This window comes from Myotis daubentonii, chromosome 2 (assembly GCF_963259705.1).
Source record: "Myotis daubentonii chromosome 2, mMyoDau2.1, whole genome shotgun sequence".
NCBI classification, from domain to species: Eukaryota; Metazoa; Chordata; class Mammalia; order Chiroptera; family Vespertilionidae; genus Myotis; species Myotis daubentonii.
This window is the reverse complement of record NC_081841.1, coordinates 27,061,659-27,073,823: the sequence shown is the minus strand read 5'-3', so window position 1 is coordinate 27,073,823 and position 12,165 is coordinate 27,061,659.

Genomic DNA, 12,165 nt, shown 5'->3' with positions numbered 1-12,165 from the left:
CACCAGAAAGTTATGGGTTCGATTTCTAGTCAGGACACATACTTAGGTTGTGGGTTCCATCAAAAAAAAAAAAAAAAGGAAATATCCTCAGGTGAGAATTAAAAACAAGCCAAATCTAAAGCAGTAGCTGAAATTGAAGAATTGAAGTTAACACCTAATTAAATTTTATGATTATCCATGGTCATTCTCTAAGATACTTCTGTAGTTTGAAATGTCATGTAGGCAAGTAAAATGGTAACATAATAGGAATCGTTACCCTAGAACCTTCCAGTTTTTGATGGTAGCATTAATCTCTGATATTCCCTCCAGCGAATTTCAAAATATAATAAAAAGCAATTAGTTAGAAATGATTATGTATAATAATCATTTAAATATATGCATGTTTATATAATACACATACAAATGTTTATTCTTCTGTGAAATGATTGTTACTTGGTGGTATGATTATGGGTATTATATATTTTTTACTTTTTACTTTTTAATATTTCCATTTACTTGCAGAGAAAATATATTTCTTTACAGTCAGAAAAAGAAATCTAATTTGCTTCTGTATGGATCACTGGTAAGTCAGAATACTAAATTTATCTAGATGAAGTATATGAACCTAATCCTGAGAAGAGTGGATACAAGAGCTAATCTCAGCAGATGTAAATATTTGAGTCATAAGTCACTGTAACAATTTCATAATTTCAATTAGTGTATTATTCTTATTTAATTAAATATTTGAACGAACACATATCCAGTCTTTTTTTAAAAATATATTTTTATTGATTTCAGAGAGGCAGGGAGAGGGAGAGAGAGATAGAAAAATCAATGATGTGAGACTCATTGATCAGCTGCCTCCTACTGGGGATCGAGTCTGCAACCCAGGCATCTGCCCTTGACCGGAATCAAACCTGAGACCCTTTAGTTCGCAGGCTGACGCTCCATCCACTGAGCCAAGCTGGCTAGGGCCAGTCTTATTGTCACATATTTGCAAAGAGAATTCTATAAGTTCTGACTTTGAAATTTAAAAATATAATGAAACCTGTTTTCAAATGCCTCTCATATGAAATACATGACACTAAGTTAGCTAGACAGTTCAGTAAAGCTATGTTCAATCACTGTGCTGTAAATGCAGATGGTTTATTACTGTCTTTCTGTGGTGAAGCAGAGCTTGTGCAAATACTCAGTAATTACTGCCACAGACCTAGACACCCCTCTTCGTGTTACCACTATTTAGAGTTAATCGGAGAAAGGAAAAAAGAGCATGAATATTTGTTTTTCTTCTTTCAAGTTTCCTTAAGTTTTCCTTTACTTCTAAGACTTTAAAGTTCTATCATGGCAATTGTAGCTTATTCCCAGTGGTTTTATTGCTGGTTAGCACAATGAACATAGAGCCAAAAGTATAAAGACTATCAATATGTGCTTTCTTCAAGAGTGCCTTTCTGGCCCTGGCCAATGTGGCTCAGTTGGTTGAGTGTCATCTAGTGCACTGAAGGGTTGCAGGTTTTTTTTTTTTTTTTTTTTTTTTTTTTTTTTTTTTAAGGGTTGCAGGTTTGATTCAGGTTAGGGCACATGCCCTGGTTGTGGGTTCAGTTCCTGGTCATGGTTGGGGCACATGCAGGATGTAACTAATATCTCTCTTTCTCTAAAAAAAAAAAAAAAAAAAAAAAAAAAGGTGCCTTCCCAGGCTTTTCTCACTTGGGTATATTGGCTGGATATATAGTGGGAATGAAAGTGAGGTATTGTCAGAGAAGGTAAGTTCAGGGAAAGATTTTGACCACCTGCAGATGACAGGGCCTTAGACACTTAGACAAGTTATCTGAAGTGAGAAAACCCTTCCACAGCCCCTTAGTTTTGAGCGAGAAAGTGTTGGACTTAGGCATTCTTGGTTTTAGTCAAACTCTAGTAGTAAGTAGATGTGTGACCTTGAGTTGTCACTTAGTTTCTTTTTGTATCAGCTTCTCTATGTTCAAACGATGCGATGAAGGTCATGCTCTCTAGGGCCTTTTAGCACCTCTATTTTCTAACACCCCTCTTCTGAATTCCTACTTGGTTTACCTCTGACACTAACCATGCTGCATTCTTTTTCTAAAAAACGTTTTAAATTGAATTTATTGGGGGTGACATTGGTTAATAAAATTGTATAGGTTTCAGGTGTAGCCATGCTATATTCTAATTACTGATATTCTGGTTGGCACACACACCTTGCCCTCCCTGTCTATTCATCAAACTGTAAGCTGTGTGAGATCAGGACCATGTCTTATTCAACTTTGTATTCCCAGCATCCAGTAACTGGCAGGAGCAGGGCATGTGCAAACATAACCTGTATAATTGATTAATCTGTAATGACTGGTCTGTGGGGATTCTAGTCATACCCCCAATCTCCCTGTGTTGTAGGTGTAATTGGGATATGAGGAATAAAGGGAACAAATATCTATTGAGCTCCTACATTTAGCATAAAATGTTTTATTTAATATACTTAAGATGTGATGTAGGTCTGATTATGGCAATTTCACAGCACATACAGTGTGTAATTTGCCTCAGCAAGTGGCCAACTCTGAATATAAAGTCCAGGTTTCTCTTAACTTAGTAACCCAGGCTCCTTTCACTTTAATATGCCTTTAATGGCAATAATTGGTGGCATAGCTTCTATAGAGTAAGATTTAAGAAATTAGGTCCTAGGAGTGTTTTGACTAGAAAGAGCATTTTTGAGATCCTATCTATGTAAATCTTACTTCAGCAGAGTCCTTATTTCTAACACTAATGCTAACAGTTTCAGAAAGGGGGATTGGTCCAGGGCAAGCATGTGGGCCAGGATGCATTTAGTGCATTTTACCATTGAGAACTTTTTTCTTTGTTCCTTTTATCTTTCCCCAGTATAACTCATCTTCCATAATTTCTCCCCTGATCCTGACTTTGCATTCTCACAATACTCAGTCTATACCACTCACAAAGCATTGTCATACTGCCTTCCATCGTAAATGTTTATGTATCTGACTTGGCTCTGATTCTGTATCTTATACACCTTTGTATATGAATTATTTATTTATTTTAATATATTTTTATTGATTTCAGAGAGGAAGGGAGAGGGAGAGAGAGAGAGAAACATCAATGATGAGAGAGGATAATTGATTGGCTGCCGCCTGCACACCCCACACTGGGGATAGAGCCCCGGGCATGTGCCCTGACCCAGAATCAAACTGTGATCTTCTGGGTTGTAGGTTGACCACTGAGCCACGCTGGCCGGGCTTGCTGTGTGATCTTGACTAAGTTAGTCAACAAATCGCTCCTCTTTTTCTGCATATTAAAACAAGAACAATAACATCTACATTACAGTGTTGGTATGAGGATTAAATGAGATAATGTAAGTAATGTGCCTTGCATGTGTTTAGTTAAAGGTACCTATTATCACTTTGGGGTAAAGGGTGTAGAAATACAAAGATTATTTAGACTATTTTCCATAGGCTAGGAATTTAGTCAAAGGGGAAATCTTGGTCATAAGGACTATGGGAAAATCAGGTTATTTCCCACTTGGTTTACTCTTTGTAGATGATAATTGATTGAGTCAGCCACAAACACTGTCCCTTTTTTCATAGGCACCCTGGGCAGGGACAGGACAGGCAAACAGGGAAAGGATCTTTCTAGCTGGTTCTAAAGATATACCTATGATTCATATACATGCAATTAGCCTATGCACATCTCTTTTATCACATCAGTACTAGGAGATGGACCCTCAAGAGGGAACAATTAGTCTTTTATGACTCTAATTTAAAGACATCCCTAAATGTTTCTTCTTTTAGGTTTTTTATTAACTTTATTGGGCTGACATTGGTTAATAAAATTATATGTTTCAATTCCATGATACATCATCTGTATATTACATTGTGTGTTTACTACCCAAAGTCAGGTTTCCTCTGTTACCATATATTTGACCCCTTTTCCTTTCTACCTTGCATACATAGTAGTAGGAGGACTACTCAGCCATAAGAGAAGATGAAATACTGACATTTGCAACAACATGGGTGGATCTTGAGAATATCATGCTAGAGCAAAATAAACCAGACAGAAAAAGTCAAGAACCATATGATTTCACTCATATGTGGCATAGAAAACTAAATGTTCCTTTTAACCATATTTTGTCTGATAATAACAACACTAGCATACAGAGGACACCATGCCATGAGATTGGCCTCTGCTTCCCCTTCTTTCCAGCCCCTCCCTCACATGTATGTACATACACACACTGCGACAAGTGAGCCTGGCCCAGAGAGTGACATGGAGTCAAATAAGTGTTTGTTTATTTAGTTAATCCTCACCCAAGGATATTTTTTCTATAGATTTTTAATTTCATTTATTTTTAAAAATATATTTTTATTGATTTCAGAGAGGAAGGGAGAGGGAGAAAGAGATAAAAACATTAATGATGAGAGAGAAACCATGGATTGGCTGCCTCCTGCACACCCTCTACTGGGGACCAAGCCCACAACCCTGGGCATGTGCCCTTGACTGGAATCGAACCTGGGACCCTTCAGTTTGCAGGCTGACGTTCTATCCGCTGAGCCAAACCAGCTAGGGCTCCGTAGATTTTTTAGAGAGTGGAAAGCAGGGAGGGAGTGTTAGGGAGGGAGATTGGGAGGGGGGGGGGAGAGAGAGAGAGAGAGAGAAAGAGAGAGAGAGAGAGAGAGAGAGAGAGGTGAGAGAGAGACACATCATCATTTGCCTCTTGCATGTGCTCTAACCAGGGCCAGGGATGGGACATGCCGCCCAGGTACATGCCTTGACTGGAATTGAACCTGCACTCTTCCTGTGGAGGCTGAAGCTCTAATCACTGAGCCAGCACCGGCCAGGGCCAAATGAAATGTTTTTAAAAATCTCTGATATTAGGATAACAATCTCTAAACATCTAGGTCAGGCCAGGTTATTCTTCATTTAGATTTCAGTTAAAATTAGAACACATATACAATCTCAAATTGGATTGTATTCTTTAAATCAGTTATTTCAAACTGAAAATATATTTTCCATGGAAACCACATCATATACTACTTACAAAAATCGTTTGTTTTGTTTAATATTGTACTTGACATAGTCTGGCATTATTATTACTACAGCTGAACTTGGCTTTTAAGTACAAAACTGTGCTCCCTGATGTAGCTCTAGGACTTCCTTTGTACCCTGTTTCATCTCTGGGACATAGTGAGAGACACTCTCTGATTCTAACTCACTGGTGATAGCTCTTGAGTTTGTAGCAGGGCAGGAGGGTAGATGTGGTGAGAGTTCCTGGGTATTATGAGGAAAGGAGCATATCTATCTGTCAGGATGCCTTCAGAGGTCTTACATAATAAGAAATGTTATTATCTCAATAAGTCCAGGAAGTACTATCCAGTGGTTTAATTATTTTAACAAGGACCCAGATGCCCAATTTTTATGCCTGCTATTCTAGATATTGACTTTATTTCCAAGCCAGTATCAAGACAAAAGAAAAAATTCCCAAATTCCCACAGCAAGCTTCCGTTTATGTCTCATTGGCCAGAATTTGTTCATTAGTTCATTTCCAAAATGAGCAGTAGCAAGTGGATGGCATTACCGTGATTTATATTATAATCTGATAGATGAAGACTGCTGGGGACTCAATCTCAATGCCTATTTTAGGCCAGTTACCGGCGATAATTTTCAACCTGTAATTCCCTGCCTATTCCTTACTTCCACCTCAGGGAGGCCAGAACCCTGCTTTGCTTCATACACAGCCCCAAAGCAGGCCTCGCTTTTAGAAACTGGTAGGAACTGTAGGAAAGGGAGGCCTCAGGTCTGGCCTTTGCTTTCCTCTTCACTGGTATTGCATCTTTCCTTGCTCATTACTGCCCAGAACCATACAGAACCCAAATAGAAAACCTAAAACCTTTCCCCCTGCTTCCCGATCCTGAAGCATGTTTGGGATTTTTCATTTTAATTTTTAAAATGATTTTTATTTTAATGCTAATAACAATGAAAAACAAATGATAAGTCCTCCATATACCTCCTGCACCACTCCCCGCCCCACTACCCCCCAAATTTTCTCTTGTATTTTCACTTCCTTGTTTTTACTTAGGTTGCGTAGTGGAGATTTAAAAATATGTTTTTTAAAATTGATTTTAGAGAGAGAGAAAGGAAAGGGGAGAGAGAGAAAGAGAGGAACATCAATGTGAGAGTCCTGTATGTCCCGGAACAAACCCACAACCTGGGCATGTGCCCTGACCTTTTAGTGTATGGTACGAAGCCCAACCAATAGAGCCACATCAGCCAGGCAAATAGTGGAGATTTTAAGAGTGACTCTGGGTAAAAGTAAGGACTGCAATAATATTCATTTGCATTTAGAGGAGAGCCAGATCTCGGATTCCCCTGGGCAGTTAAGATCCACACGTTGGGTACCACAGAGTGTGCTGTGGTTAGGAATGTAATGGGGACATGGTTTGTGGTGGATGTGGGTCAGGCTCCGCGAGGAAAGTATGAGTCACATATCCTCTCCTCCCTCCCTTTTCCTATTGTTTCTACCAGTTTTCTAAAAAGTGAAGCCTGCTCTGGAGCCATGTAGAAGCAGAGCTGGGTTTTGGCCTCACTGAGGTGGAAGTAAAAAGAACAGGCAGGTAATTCTCAGGCAAGTGAAGCTGAAAGAAAGGAGTTCCTCGGATAGAAACCAGAGGCCATACGAGAAGCCAATAGCTTTTCAACAGGCTGTACTGAGGTCACTGGGAAGCTGAAAAGCAACCATCCTACTCCTCAAGAGTGAAGATGTGTACTGACTCAGTTTAAAGCCACCTACCTTGATTTTTCCATTCACATCCAGACTTATTATCCATGTTAATTCCCCACAAACCCACACCATGCTTCCAGCACAAAGCAATGTGATCTCAGATATTTGCAAATGCATACCTGCAGTAGAACTTCTCTTCCATTCACTCCCAATTAGATACACAAAGTACACATTTTATTGCCACAAATGCTCACAAAAGACAAAGTCCTTTAGTCTGCCTTGACTCAAAAGTCATCTGAAAAATTAATCTTTAGCCTGGAATATCCTCAGATATACACAAATTGAGGGATCAGGGGAACCGAATTGTATATGTTAATATTTTTAGTGTAAGCATACTGATAATTGTTGAACAGTTGCCTATTTAAGGGAGAGGAAAAGGCAAGGTTCCTGAATCAACAGTCTGGTTTCCATATAAGCAATGTGAGGAGTGCAGTTAGGGGGAAAGAGAACTGACCCAGCATCAGAAGATCGAGGGTTAGTGATCCAAAACCTGGCTTTCTCTGATATTTATTATGAGTTTGGGTAAGAGCTTTGAAAAGTCCTGAAGAACACATGTTCTTAAACATCAAGTTTGTTCTCTAACATTTTCTTTTTCTTTTTTTTTAATTTTCATCCGAGGATATTTTCCCATTGATTTTCAGAGAGAGTGGAGAAGAGAGAGAAAAGAGAGAGAGAAATATCAATGTGAGAGAAACACATCGATTGGTTGCCTCCTGCATGTGCCCCAACCAGGGCCCAGGCTGGGGAGGAGCCGGCAACCAAGGTACATGTCCTTGACTGGAATCAAACCCAGGACCTTTGGGTCCGCAGGCTCTATCCATTGAGCCAAACTGGGTAGGACTGTTTTCTAACATTTTCGGTAACACAAGTTGAAACTGAATTCCATCGTAGATGGGGAGAGAAGATTACTTTGTATTTCCTTGGAGGTGCACTGTAGAGCATTGGCAAGTTATTGGATAGAGGCATGGAAGGAGATAGGAAAGAAATGGGTATGGAAAGTATAATTTGATTTGTTTTCCCTTCCATGTTGGTTTATTGTGAGATGCGTGAATGGAAAGATAAAGGGAAGAAAAATAATGCCGATAGGTAAAGGTAACACAGGATTCTCCCTGCCTTTCTTGTCTCCAGAGCTACCCAAAATCTTACTCCCCCCACCTTTTTTCCTAACAGATTCTTGATCATATTCAGACTAGAGGCCTGGGCACGAAATTCATGCACAAATAGAGGTCCTAGGCCTGGTCGGCAATCAGGGCCGATTGAGGCCTTCCTTCCCCCAGCTGCACGCTGCCAGCTGCTGGCTTGGGCCTTCCTTCATTCCACCCTGCCCCCTGGTGGTCACCGCATGTCATAGAGGGTGGTTGAACTCCCAGAGGACAATTTGCATATTAGCCTTTTATTAAATAGGATCACCATCCTTTCCCTTCTAATTCTGGAGTAAGGGTGGTGGTAAGTCTTCATTAGTGTTAGCCAATCAACAGATGACTTTCCTCTGGCTACTACTGTTCCCATGGTAAGCATGGTGACTTAAGTTTACTCAAACAGATTGAAGTGCGGGACTTACATTCCATACTTGGAGAAGTTATCTTTCTCCATTGCCAAGCTTTAAAAGAGAGTCTGTAATGCCAATTGCCATTGGCAGTCATCTTTCTTTTTATTTCTTTTTGTTTTTTTAAATTAAATCTTTATTGTTCAGATTATTACAATTGTTCCTCTTTTTTCCCTCCATAGCTCCCCTCCACTCGGTTCCCGCCCCACACTCTGCCCTTACCCTGGCCACCTACTGTTCTCATCCATAGGTGTACAATTTTTTTCCAGTCTCTTCCCACACCCCCCACACCCCTTTCCCCCCCGAGAATAGTCAGTCCACTCTCTTTCTATGCCCCTGATTCTATTATATTCACCAGTTTATTCTGTTCATCAGATTATTTATTCACTTGATTTTTTAGATTCACTTGTTGATAGATGTGTATTTGTTGTTCATAATTTGTATCTTTACCTTTTTCTTCTTCTTCCTCTTCTTAAAGGATACCTTTCAGCATTTCATATAATACTGGTTTGGTGGTAATGAACTCCTTTAGCTTTTTCTTATCCGTGAAGCTCTTTATCTGACCTTCAATTCTGAATGATAGCTTTGCTGGGTAAAGTAATCTAGGTTGTAGGTTCTTGCTATTCATCATTTTGAATATTTCTTGCCACTCCCTTCTGGCCTGCATAGTTTCTGTTGAGAAATCAGCTGACAGTCTTATGGGTACTCCCTTGTAGGTAACTGATTGTTTTTCTCTTGCTGCTTTTAAGATTCTCTCTTTGTCTTTTGCTCTTGGCATTTTAATTATGATGTGTCTTGGTGTGGTCCTCTTTGGATTCCTTTTGTTTGGGGTTCTCTGCACTGCCTGGACTTGTAAGTCTATTTCTTTCACCAGGTAGGGGAAGTTTTCTGTCATTATTTCTTCAGATAGGTTTTCAATATCTTGCTCTCTCTCTTCTTCTGGCACCCCCATAATTCTGATGTTGGTATGCTTGAAGCTGTCCCAGAGGCTCCTTATACTATCTTCATATTTTTGGATTCTTTTTTCTTTTTGTTTTTTTCCGGTTGGGTGTTTTTTGCTTCTTCCTATTTCAAATCTTTGAGTTGATTCTTGCGATCCTCTAGTCTGCTGTTGGAGCTCTGCAGAATATCCTTTATTTCAGTCAGTGCATGCTTAATTTCTAGTTGGTCCTTTTTCATAACCTCGAGGGTCTCACTAGATTTCTTGAGGGTCTCACTAAATTTATTGGTGGTTTCTAGAAAATTCTTGAAAAACCTGATAAGTGTGGTTTTGAACTCTGTATCCAGTATAGTTTGCTTTCCTCCATTTCTGTCATTTGTGACCTCTTTCTTTGTCTCCGTATTTTTTATGCTTCCCTGTGTTGATAGAGTGGCTTTCTGTGTTAGGTGTCCTATAGGGCCCAGTGGCTCAGCCTCCCCAATTACCTGAGGTCGACACTCTTGGTGCACCCCTTTGTGGGCTTTGTGCACAGTCTTGTTGTAGTTAAGCCTTGACTGTTGTGGGTATCACTAGGAGGAATTTACCTCCAGGTCAATTGGCTGTGAGAATCAGCTGTGTCTGCAGTGGGAGAACTTCTGAGCTGGAGACACCCTTCTGGGGCAGGACTTGCTTCAGTGAGGCTTTGGTGCTCACTGAGTCTGCCCCCTGAGTTTGTCCCTTATGGATCTGAGGAGTTGTAATCTGGATGGTCCCACTCTGACCACTGGGTACACTGGCTCTTGGATCTCTAAGAAGGTGCTAATTTAGCCTCTGCCTGAGGCTACCCAGCAGGAGCCATGGAGAGATTTCTCTTCTTTGTTTGGGGTTTGAAGGTGCCCAGATGAGGCCCAGCTGTGAAGCAGTGCAAGCTGCTGTGGGGCCTTGGACCCTCTTTTGGAAGTTCTGGGTCTCTCTGATTCAGCTGCAGTTTGTTAGGTAATTTTCAGGTTGCAAAGGGCCAGACCTTTCATATTCAAAAGCCTCTGTGCACAGCTTGGGTGGGGCAGGGTCTCAGGGGATCAACAGGGCGGAGCAAGCAGCAATGGCTGCTCCCCAGTCCTACCCTAAGAGGCCCCGAGTCTCAGTGTCCTGCAGTAATCGCTGCAAGAACCTCTGAGAGAAAGCTGCCCTTGAGTTCTGCCCAATGCCAGACAGTCCAGTTTCTCCCCATATGAGTCTGGGTCCCCAGAGACTCACCTAGAACTGGAGTTCAGAGTAGTCGGGAGCTTGAGACTCCCTCCCGATTGAAAAAGACAACCATGTCCTCAGTTTCCAGCCCTCTCTACGTGCTCTGGGTCCTCAGCTGCCAGCCCTCTCCACGTGTGCCGTGTCCTCAGCTGCCAGCCCTTTCTGCGTGTGCCTCCGTACCTCTGCACTTTACTTCTGCACCTCCTCTGAGTCTCAGTGTGCTTTTCTCTTTCCTTCTAGTTGTAGAATTTCCACTCAGCCAGCCTTCCTGTGGTTCTGGATGATGTCTGTTTTATCTTTTGTATTTTTGAAGTGGTTGTGCGAGGCAGCAATTTCTGGTGTTTACCTATGCCGCCATCTTGGTTTTTCCCTATGGGCTCTCTTTCAAAGAGCTTAGAATTTAGTGGGTCAGTAGTCATCTTTCAACTGAAAGGGAAACCAGCCTTGACATGAACCTGATGCCAAGAGGAGCAGACATCTGAGATCTTGATCATATCATGGAGCTGTACCTGGAACCTAAATCAAGAGAATTTACTGTTACATAAGGTGTTGTTTTCCCCCCAAATTCAGATGTTGAAGTCCTAACCCTAGTATCTGAGAATGTGACTTTATTTGGATGTAGGGGCTTTAAAGAGGTAATTAAGGCTAAATGAGGTCATAAAGGTAGACCCTAATCCAATATGGCCATCCTTAGAAGAGGGAGCGACACTAGGGATACATGCACACAGAGGAATGGCCTCGTGAGGACACAGAGAGAAGAAGGCCTTTTGCACATAGGAGCGAGCCTTGGGAGGAACCAGCCTGCTCACACGTGATTTTGGCCTCCCAGACTCCAGAACTTGGGAAATAAATTTCTGTTGTTTTAGCCATCCAGTTTGTGGTGTTTTGTCATGCAACCCTAGCAGACTAACACATAAGGTCATATATTCTCTTACTGTTTAAGAATTGATGAGTTGGGATTTTCAATTACTTTCAGCTAGAATGATCTTGGCACAGGATATTCATGATCTCCTCACTGCTCCTTTTTGCAAGTCTAATGCTGTTTTTTCATGTGTTTCCTCTATTTCTCAGGGCACAGAAGCCAGTTATTTCTGCTGCAGCCTTGGCTTTATATGGGGTTTCTAGTTAAACAAATGAAAAAGACTGATTTGGGTCCATATGTGCCAGTTCTAAATCAGATTGGTGCAGATGGGTCCAATTAGAAGCTTTGGACCAATTAGCTGAGGCCAAGAGGACAAAAGACACATAACAGAGATTATGGGAGTAGACTCTTAACAAAAAAAATTTTTTAATTGATTTCAGAGAGGAAGGAAGAGGGAGAGAGAAATAGAAACATCAATGGTGAGAGAGATTCATTGATTGGCTGCCTCCTGCACCCCCACACGGGATCAAGCCCAAAACCCAGGCATGTGCCCTGACCAGGAATCAAGCCATGGCCTCCTGGTTCATAGGTTGACGCTCAACCACTGAGCCACTCCAGATGGGCTGGAAATAGACTCTTAGAGAAGGAGAACTGGCATGTTATCTTTTAGGAGATATGGAGTCAGGGAGGAAATAATTGACATTTTGAATACAGAAATCTTATTTATCATCATATTCCTGGTGCCTAGCACATATAAGGGACCCGAGTCAGCTTGGGTTTCTGGTCCCTACATTGCAGTCTAGAAACTGAACTTTCCT